Raw genomic sequence first — 10,778 nt, forward strand, 5'->3', positions numbered from 1 at the left:
TGCTATACAGTGGGAGCCTGTTGTTTATTTGTTGTTATTTTTAACTGCTCTCTCTTGCTGAGAAACTACTCTGTCACAGGGTCTGTGCTGAGTGCCTTTAAAAAAAATTATGTGTGCATGATGTCATTTAATTTTCACAACAATCTGGGAACTGGTTAGCTATTCCCACTCAAGGGAGGGAGGCTTGGAAAGGTTAATCAACTTGCCAAGCCCCGTTTAAAAAACAACGTAGATTGGAGGTCACATGGAAGAATTTGAGGCAGAATCCAAACTCCGAACGCAGCTCTTGCCTCTATACTATCTCGTGCTCTGAGACAAGCTGCCAAGATTTAAATACACAAAGAGTTAAACACACGATGGTGTGAAGGATGGTACAAAGTGGTATAGGATTCTCTTCCAAACCTGTGGCCCAGAGAAGGGCTATAAATTCAGCAGGAAGGATGTCGCAGCAAAGATGAGCCCAGATGGCAAACTCATTAACCTACCCAGTGGGATGCACCGAGGGTAAGGAGGCCCAGTGTAGACACTTTTCTAAACAGAAGCTGGCAGACATTTCCTAAATATTGTTACTGTTGGGTAATAAAATGTCCTTCCCACCCCCAGCCTCACTTCCCCCCACAGGCTTGATTTAATAGATCCAGGTAGAGCCTGGCAATTTGCATAATGACCAGTGCCCCAGTCCATTCACCTCTTGGTGATCTCTAGACCACACTTGGTCAAACGATGCTTTGTATCTCTCATATTTTACATGCCATTTTCTGTTGTTTTGTACTAATATTTTACATGCATTATTACAAAAACCTAACATAGAGAGTTAAAGGGATGACCTTTTTCAACATAAATAGCGATTCTCGTATTTTTCTCCTCATAGCCCCAGGGAGGATGCAGAATACTGTCACCGCCCAGGGTTGGGTGAGCCTCTGCCCTGCCTTCTGAGACCCATCCCTGCCCTACACGCTCCCAGGAGACAGGACCTTGGGTGGATTCAGCCCTGACTCAGTGATCAGGCTGATTCTCCTGGGGTCCCCCTGGTTCTCCTTCAAACAACTCGGCAAATCAATCTCTGTGGCTTCAACGGACCTGCAGGTGCAGCTGTGGAAAGTTTACATAATGCCAGCTGCACAGTGAAGTGGTAAAACCTTGACAAAATATTAGCTCTGTTCCACCTGGCAACCCCACTTCAGGTGCACGAAAATACGGTGTCATTCATGACACATTCAGACATTTTCGCTGAGGGGAAATTTAAATTTAACATGAAATCAAGTTGTCATTCCTTTCGGCTTTTAAACAAAGATTGAACACTCAGATAGGAAGTGCTCGGAACTGTGATTTTGATTTTAAGGAAAAGTGAAATATTGTTAGTAGTCTAAATGTGAGTAATTTAACTTTAAAGATTATATTTAAATATAATTTTTATATTTTTAATTTAATTATATATTTAAATAAAAATTTACTAATACTTTTACCCTCAAACAGTAAAGATGTTATTTAAGCTCAGGGATAAGTTCACCAAAATGTCTGTTTGTTAAATGACACTTTGATGTTCCCAACTCTTTATTAAACATTTATCGAAAACCCAATGTGCCAGGTGCTGTGCTGGGGGTTAGGAATAAAAAGATCAATAAGATGGCATCTCTATGTCCTAGGAAAGAAGTGCATGGGAACAATTACTGAGAATACAAATACAAAAAGCACTATAACGAAGGACTGTGAGGGCTCCCAGAAGAGAGGTCAGATCTGCACGTGGATGGAGAGACTTGTAAAAAGGAAGTAATCTGGTGACATTTAAAATAAGCTTTGAATAAGAACCTGCTGTATAAAAAAATAAAATAAAATAGGCTTTGGATGATCAATAGATTACTTAACAGAGAAGGGAGAAAAGATGACTCTGGACAGAGAGATGAATTGCAGCAGGGTGGTGATGTAAATGGAGAAGGGAAGGTGGTCCAGATCATGGCCATCAGGAAGTGGAGGGAACAGCAGAGGGAAAGGAAGTGAAGGGAACAGCAGAGGGAAAGGAACCTGCAAAGAAAACTGAGTAGTAGTTGGGAAGCCAGGAGACTGTGGAATTCCAGAAGGCAGGACAAGAGCAGACAAGGTGGTAGTCCATGAGGTCACAGGCTGTAGACAATGAAGTGAGAGTCTTGGCAAGACTAAGGTGCCAAGGTGCAGCTAAGGTGCCCCAGTGGGTTGGGCAGATGAGGAGACAGAACAGAATGGTTTCCTGGGTGAACGGTTGATGATGACACAAGGATGTCATCAACAGTTCTTTCATGCATTTCCTGGTGGGGAGGAAAGGAAGATGGAAGAGTAGCTGCATGGTCGGCAATGGTTGTTTTGCCATGAGGAGGTCTTAAGCAGATTTAAATGACAGTGGAAAGAGCCAATCAGAGGGGAGTGTAGTGAGGCCTCTGGGAGGGTGGGAGGGGGTGAGAGCCAGCTTTGAATGCAGGGAAGGGCCGTCTCTTCCCTTGAGGCAGGAAAGGAGGAGGAAGAGATGGGTGTGGGAGGAGATACTTTCGTGGAGCTGGTGGTGAGAAGCGATTCCTCTGAGATGGCAAAGCTGTCTCCCGAGAGTGAGGTGTGTGTGCACGTGCGTATGTGTGTGTGTCCCCCATGCGTGGGTGGGGAAATGTATCTGGGAATCATGAGCGTCTCCAGCAGCACGAGGGCTCAGGTGCCTCTTCTGATATTTCTGGACTTAGATCACACTGTTCCCTGGCTGCTTTGTGCTCTCCCGTACAACGCATGAGTGTGTGTGTCTGGATGCAGGTATAAAAATTCAGGTGTGCTTGCACTTTCTTGCCGGCAGAACTTCTACTTTCCCTCGGTTCCTGGTGGAGCTCAGGTACGTAGCATATGCTCCATAAAGAACTTGGTTCATGAAAGGTCTTTCCACTCATCGTGCCCCTGCTTTAGCCTGACTCCGAGGAGCAACTATCATTCTAGAGGGATCCCGCCCTGGGGACAGGGAACTGAAATTGCGTCAGCATTTTTAGTACAAAAGTCTATTATGGTAAATAAAGCAGAAATTTTACCTGGTCTGAACAATGACTGGGTGTATGCTGTGATATTGAATGAGAGCTTAAAAAAAAAAAAAAGTTTTATGCTTTATTGCCTATCTCCTCCACACACACACACACAAAGCCTGTTCTGCATAGGCATTTGTGGGTGTCCACACACAACCCAAGTCTGAAATCTTTCTGCTCCTTCAAAGGCTGGCAGCAGGATTTGTCTGCAGTGTGGCAGGCAGACAGGAGAAAGGGTTAAGTAAGGATCTGGAGCAATGCTTCCACTTGTCCTTTGAGGAGTAACAAAGAGAGGAAGCACAGGCTTTGTGGAAGGAAATTCCCAAGCCCCACGTGACCTGCCCTGTGAACCCCTGAGGGGTGTCTGATAATAAACACTTGCAAACAAAACAATCCATAAAGGTGTTTTTTTACTAACATTTGCGCATTTTTCACCAAAGGGCTAGAACAGCTTTTCCTGCATCTGCAGACCCCAGAGGGGGCCTGGTCATCCACCTGCTGGCAAAGCCCAACCATCTTGTCCAGGCTCAGGGCTGGCGTTTCTATGTGCAGGTCCCCTGGCCCCTGGGGTCTCTGATTGTGCAGGGGCCCCATCCTCCCAGCGGGCTGCTGGGATGCAGATGGTAGACCCCACACAGGGTGGGTATGGACCACTGTGTGCAGACCTGAGACCCACCTTTCCTCTTCCGTAGTGACCCCCAGACGCAAGCCTGAGCATTGCAACCTTGACTCAAGAGTGCAGTGACCTTCCCCGGAGTGGGGAGCATCTTGACAAAGGCATGAAACCTCTCCTAGTAAAGTGTGCCCATTAAGTAACAAATTAGGCTTCCTCCTCTGCAAGGAGGAAGAAAAAACAAACCTAACCAAAACCAAAACAAAATAGCAAACCCCCCAAACAACAACAAAACCCCCTGGAGACTTGATGGCAAATATTCTTACAAAAATTTCTTGGAAGGAGCTCAAAGCATATTAAGACCAAAATGCAAAACTTTGAGCAAAAGTCTAGTTTGAGTCAGTTTATTTGTAATTTTGCACCTTATTTCTCCCAAACCTAATAGGATGTGAGGTTTATTGCATCCATTTTGTAGATAAATAAATCAAGGATCAGAAAACAGTCTAGGATAATAGGAAAGATCTAGGTGACTCAGGTATCTTTTCTCCTGTGTGTGTGTGTGTGTGTGTTGGCGCTGTGTGTACATGCATCTATGCTTTTTAAAAACTATAATATGCTTTATTAATTGCAATCTAACCCAGAATCTTAGCATGACAACCCCGTTTCTGGGTTAGACCTGAATCCACTTCACGACAAGGGTGAGGGTTGAGTAGATCCTCAACTACAAATAGAAAGCTGAAACTTTATTTCCGAAATGTCATTACTGATCTCTGGGATATTTTTAGATGAGATAATCATACACGTCTACTCATTTGCATGTGCCCAGAGCTGCCGGACGACCTGCATGGTGACCCCAGCACCGAGGACCATGTAGACCGAGGGAACGATAAGTTCCAGATTTCATGGGGGCAGGGTTACCCGGAGCCTTGCACTCAGGCCCCCTGCTGCCCTTTGTACTGTGACAATGAGCGGAAGCACAGGCTTGTTAGAGGAAATTCCCAGGGCCTTCGTTTGGACATTAGACCGCCGCTTTGCCGTGCTGGGCCGGCATCTAAAAATAAACATGCGGGTCTGCACGGGTTTCTGTGATTTTGTCCCGCATAGTTGATTATATTTCAAGGGATTTTTTAAAATTTTGTTCTCAAGAAAGTGAGCCTGGGTAAACCTGGAGAATAAAATATATTGTAGTTTCGTTTCAATTTGACAAAATGCAGCATTTGCTGACATTCACTTCTACTGAAAGAACGACAGCTTTTTTCCCTGAGATTTCAAAACAAAGATGGAAGAAATGAAAAGCACGTGGAGATGCTGCCCAAGCAACTGCAGAAAAGATGGGAGGGTCCAAACCTGCAAGACCAGAAAGTTCTTCTGAGTCCTGGAAGGATGAAGTATTAGCAAAGCCTCCGAGGGGACCTGGAGCAGTAGGTGATCTGTGCAGGCCTCTCTCCCCCTAAGCTAAATTATCCCTTTTGTAAAAGCCTCCAGGTCCTTAGCTGGCAGAGAGGCTGTTATCATGTGGCTCATTTAGCAGAAAAGGAAAGGTGGGTGGAAAACAATGGCTGATGAACTTGACTCAGCAGGCAGCCAGCTGCAGCCAGCTCTCCTCTCCCCCCAAAAGTCAAATACCACATTCACAGTCCCCGTAATTTAGAGGATGGTAGAACCATTTATTATGCACTTTTTTTTTTTTTTTTTCGGTACACGGGCCTCTCACTGTTGTGGCCTCTCCCGTCGCGGAGCACAGGCTCCGCACGCGCAGGCTCAGCGGCCATGGCTCACGGGCCTAGCCGCTCCGTGGCATGTAAGATCTTCCCATAGCGGGACACGAACCCATGTCCCCTGCATCAGCAGGCGGACTCTCAGCCACTGCGCCACCAGGGAAGCCCTTATTATGCACTTTTTAAAATTAGATTTCGGGATGGCAAAGAACACATAGACATATCGTCGTGCTTTCATTTTATACATAGAGCAAAAATCAGGGACAAAGCTCGGAGTCTTGCTGTTAACTTGCTTGATCCCAGTTTGGCTGAAAATGTACCAAAATGTGGCAGTTTTCCATCAGATAGGAATGTGATTGCAGCACAAGAAGTAACCCACGATCTAGTTAAAAAGTAACCCAAGAAGAGCGGTTTGGAGTGAACTTTTCCCATCTCATTGTTCTCGTTTCTTTTTTGCTTTTTCCTGGAAATCCAACCTTTTGACTGTTGCTGCAAAGACCCTATTTAAAAAGCATCTCAGCTGATGGGTAGAGCTAGCTAGTCAAAAGGCAGCCCCGATCACTCTGTAGTCTGATGCTTTTTTTTTTTTGCAGACTTTTATTTGGTGGCTTGGGCTGGAACCCTGACATCATGAGACTCTTGGTAGCTTTGAGTGGGAAGGACCTCGAGGTCATCACCCAGGCTCCACCCAGTGCGGGCATCCCTTTGGGAACACCCTGGCCATGGTCTTCCAAGGTGCTGGAACACTGCCCAGGACAGGGTGTTCACCCTGCCACAAGGCAGCTCACCCAGTTTTAGACAATTCAGATGGTGGGTAAATCCTTCTGTACATTGAGCTACGACCTGTTACCCTATAATTGCCCCTGATCCATCCTCTGTCGACCCCTTTTCCCACCTTGAGCAATCTTTAAATATTTGAAGGCAACCTTCATGGGCTGCAAGACTTACTTCTTACTTCAAATGTCCTCTGGTTCTTTCAACTATTCTGCACATGACAATTTTCTCATTTTCACCATCTTGGTCAGTCTCCTTTTATCAGATCTGATTTTTTTTTTTTTTTTTTTTTTTTTTTTGCGGTACGCGGATCTCTCACTGTTGTGGCCTCTCCTGTTGAGGAGCACAGGCTCCGGACGCGCAGGCTCAGCAGCCATGGCTCATGGGCCCAGCCGCTCCACGGCATGTGGGATCTTCCCGGACCGGGGCACGAACCCACGTCCCCTGCACCAGCAGGCGGACTCTCAACCACCGCGCCACCAGGGAAGCCCCTGATGTATTTTTTGAGGCAACATACTAGGTACTTAAGCTAATTAATCTTCTCTACAACCTTGCTTGGTAAATATTATCTGCATTTTCAGAAACAAATCTAAGACTTGATGAGATACAACCACTTATTGAAGGAGATGGCAGATGGAGGATTCAAAAGTGGGTCTACCTCTTTCTAGCCCACTCCATGCCGCTGATGAAAACACAAATGTTGGTCAAGTACAGGCAAGGTTGATCTCAGATACATCCCGAGATCTGCAGTTGGTCATTAGAAACCTCCCATGCAGGTGAGCCTCCTTTTTTTTTTTGTTGCTACAAGGTGTGCTTACTGATAGACATTAATGTTAACTTGAAGAGTTAGGAAATGACCATCAGAAAACACTGCCTGCTGGGAGGCAACTATACACAAGGTGGGTGTGCAGGAAATTTGGAGGCAAAGAGATACACGAGGAACAGGAAGCAAGAAGGAACTCAGAAGGTTTGGAAGGCATTTCGTTTGGAAGCTGCACACAGTGATGAAGCAGGAAGGGAAGGCTCAGACAGGGAAAGGGTGAACCCTTGCGAGCGCCTGAAGAATCTGCTGCAGCCTCAGCCTGTGGTTGTATCTGGAGAACAAATAGGAAGGATTTGTTTCCTCCCAGCTGTGCATGCACCCCATGGGGGTGCAAAGCTCGGGGACAAAAGATACTATGCCCGGCCCCCAACTTCTGATTCTAGGTGAAATGAACACAAATTAGAAAGAACCCAAGTGTAATCAGAAAGGGAGTCCTTACAACCATGCCACAGTAGGGGTCAGGGATCCCTTCTTTGCTCTATGTCTATACGTTTCCAGATTTTTTCTGCACGACTTGGTGGAGCCACTTCCTTCCCTTCTCCTGACTGCTTTCCAAAAGCAGAGACTGCCTGAGGATGACACTGCCTTCCTCCTCAGCTTCCCTACTTCAAACCAGCTCTCCACCCAACAATGAATACCAAGTGGATTCCTCTGAGCTGCAGGGCGCTGCTCCCTGGAAGCCATTGCCACATAGTGTTTGATGGAAGGTGCCAAAGGACAACATGAACGTCACAGCTGAGCTCATGGGCATAGTCATGAAATGTCTCCCTTAAGGTCTCCTCTTCGCCAGTTTGACCCAGAGAATGACAGAGCCCTGCCCTTCAAATCATCACGTAACGTGACAGAAGTGAGTGCAGAGGCTCCCTGGATATTATCTTCTCTGTACACTCACGAAGGCAGGGGTCTCTTTTCCTTCTAAGTCTCCATCTTGTTCACCACTTGAGAAAATCCAGGTCCAGCAAATGGATGTGGACCCACCCAGGGTCACCTGGCTAGGGAATTGCAGGTGCTGGACTAAATCAAGGTGCTGAAACACAGCCCAGCTTCCTTTCTACTAAATCACTCTGCCTTCAAGCTCCTGCTGTCTTTACTTGGATGTGCCAGCTTTGGTTAAAGATAAGGCTTTCAGTTTTCCTTCAGACTTTGTAAGGAAAAGCAAGACAGAGGATGATAAAAGGCCCATCTTCTCTTTGGGGAGCTGCATGGAGACAGGGCTCGCATTTGTCATCGTATTTGTAGCAGGTAGCACAGTAACTGGTATGGGAAAGGTGTTCAGTACCTATTTGCTGAAAAATGAGTAAGTCTCTGACTTGGAGTGGTGGCGAGTGAGGGGCACTGATAGAGAAACACCTTCTGGGAGAGACTATTCACAACGACATAAAGAAATAGATTCGAAAAGGAATGACACAGGGTAGGTACTCAAAATATTTGGTGAAAAACATGAATCCAGCAAGTCTCATAAAGGAGAGTGTGGAAAAATATGATAGAGAGTGGCAATCTCCTTGGAAGACTTCAAACTACAGACCTCGATCTGGGGATGATTTGGGCCTCTTCAGACAATGCATCCATTCATTTGTTCATCCATTCATTCATTCATGAATTCAAAAACACTGAGCACAGGCTATGTACCTGGCATTGGTTCAAGTGCTATGGATTCAGAAGTCAATCTCCAGTAACTCCTCAAGGATGAAAATAATAAACCTAGCAACGATCATTTAATGTACTAAGGGCTATGGCAGAAGCACTTCGCTAAGTTGCCATAAAATAGCAGACTTGATGGACATTTAGTTTAAGGTGGACTGGAGGGGGAAGGGGGGAGGAACAATCAGGCTGCAGTGGGTAGTTGGGTGGAGAAGATGAATGAAGTTATCGGGGACAGAGAGAACAGCACACACAGACATAGGTAGGCATTAGAGCTCTCTCATATTGGGGAAATGGAAGGTATTGGGCACAGCTGGAAAGCCAGAGGGTGAGAGGTAAGGCTGGCCGGATGGTAAGGACCAGACCTTGAAGGTCTTGTCTACCTTCCTTAAGTTGGGGCTTCACAAACTTTAATGCATGTGAATCACCCAGGGACCTGGTTAAAATGCAGATTCAGTAAATCTGGGGAGCAGATAGAGAACCTGCATCTCTCACAAGCTGCCCAATGACGCCTGATGCAGCTGGTCCCTGGACTACCCTTTAGGAAGCAAGGCTGTAAGCAATGGGGTGCAATGGAAATATTTCACTGAAGAGAATGACATTAAGAGAATTGCATTTTCCCAAGAACCCTGTAGCGGAGTATGGAGGATGGAATGGAGGGAGACTCTGCTCGGGTAAAATACAGAAGTGGCAAGAAATTTTGAGCATCGGAACTAAATAAAGTTAGGAAAGAATAGTCAATGTTCAAATAAACAGCTGTAGACTGGTATTCTATGAAGTCGCTATGAAATATTTCTCCCAGAGGAAAGGTTGCTTGTGAGGACGAAGATGAAACAATGAAAAGCATAATAGGCAAAGAAAAGTCAAAGAAGCATGCAGTGTTATTTGAATAAGTCTAGACGCCCCTCTGGGTCTCGGTGGACACGTCATCTCTAGCCCCAGTAATGACTGAAAAAGCAGCCAGCTAAGGGGAGCAGCATCCCTGCAGACAATTATCACAACAGAGCAAATAAAATCAGCCTTCACAGCCATCACTTGAGAGACACTTGAATCTAGTTTCAGGAAGCTTCAGGAAGAACAATTGTTTCATAGCAAATTCTGGAAAATAACATGGCAGTCCACCTGATCCTGAACACCGTGCTTGTTCATTTCTCATAACTCATAGGTACCCGAAATTAGAAACACCTATATTTATACTCCTGTCAGAAAATACCCTATCAGCTCTAAGGCATCTTTAACTGAAAGGAAAAACTCAGAAAGGAGTAAAAAAAAAAAAAAAAAAAAAAAATCAAGGGAAGGGTCTACATTGTTGAAAAGGAAAGGCAGGTGGTAAACTTTTTTCTCATATACTGAGGCCCCCCAAATGCAACTTCTAATGGGATTTCCCTCCAAAGAAAAGAAGAATCAGCTTCGTGTTCTAGGTACTATTCTGGGTGGCATTCTGTATCCAAAGATGTACAAAAGCAAAACCCCCAAGAGTCATCTCCCCTCTCACTCTTTTTCCCCACATTCTGTAAATGAGTAAACCTCAACCAGACACAGAGGTTGAAAACATTCAGCCAACTGGAAAAGCCATATGGACACACACTTCAGAACAGCTTGGTTCACAGTACAAGGCGAAAGAAAAGAGTGCAGGAACCTACCTTTCTCGTCTGTGCTTTGCAGCCTCCTGAAGTTTAACCCTGTACTGGAGAGCTTCCCAAGAACCTCTTTGGGGAGGTGAAACTGAAGGGCCACGCCTTCAATCACAGCCGCGGAGAGGGTGGGGTTGCCCAAGACCAGACTTCAGCTCCTTGTCTCACGGAGACCTCAGGGGGCAGAGGTGAACTGCCGTCTAGTCTCTGCTGCAGGAAGAAACTGGGTGACTCGGTGTGGCTGGAGGTGGGGGGTGGAGGCTGGGGGAAGGGAAGTAATCTGGGAACCGTGTTAAGTAAGAGATCCTCTCCGCATGATTTCCTGTAGTAGGTGCCTGTTGCCTCTCTCTAGGCTCCCCAGAGGAAATAAGACATTTAAACGTGTCCTTTGGCCACTAGCAAGAAGAGAATAAACATGCTAAGAATCGTGGAAATGAGAATTAGCAGGGCAGCAGGCAGGGGGCTGATGGGCCAGCTAGCTTTACCTTGTACCAAGTGCTTTCTTCCTGAAGTTTCTGAAAGTGTTGAACTCTGCAAAAGTCAAGC

General features: G+C 45.8%; 1 protein-coding gene across 1 annotated transcript in view; it reads right to left on the reverse strand.

Moving 5' to 3' along the window:
• Positions 1-10,547, reverse strand: part of ADGRF5 (adhesion G protein-coupled receptor F5) — a 112,512-nt gene extending 101,965 nt beyond the window's left edge. Inside the window, exon 1 of the mRNA XM_081245843.1 lies at positions 10,242-10,547. The gene's annotated coding sequence lies outside the window, so the exon portion shown is untranslated. The remainder of the gene's footprint in view (positions 1-10,241) is intronic.
• Positions 10,548-10,778: the final 231 nt, after the last annotated feature.

This window comes from Mesoplodon bidens (genome assembly GCF_964165515.1).
Source record: "Mesoplodon bidens genome assembly, chromosome: 10".
Lineage (NCBI taxonomy): Eukaryota > Metazoa > Chordata > Mammalia > Artiodactyla > Ziphiidae > Mesoplodon > Mesoplodon bidens.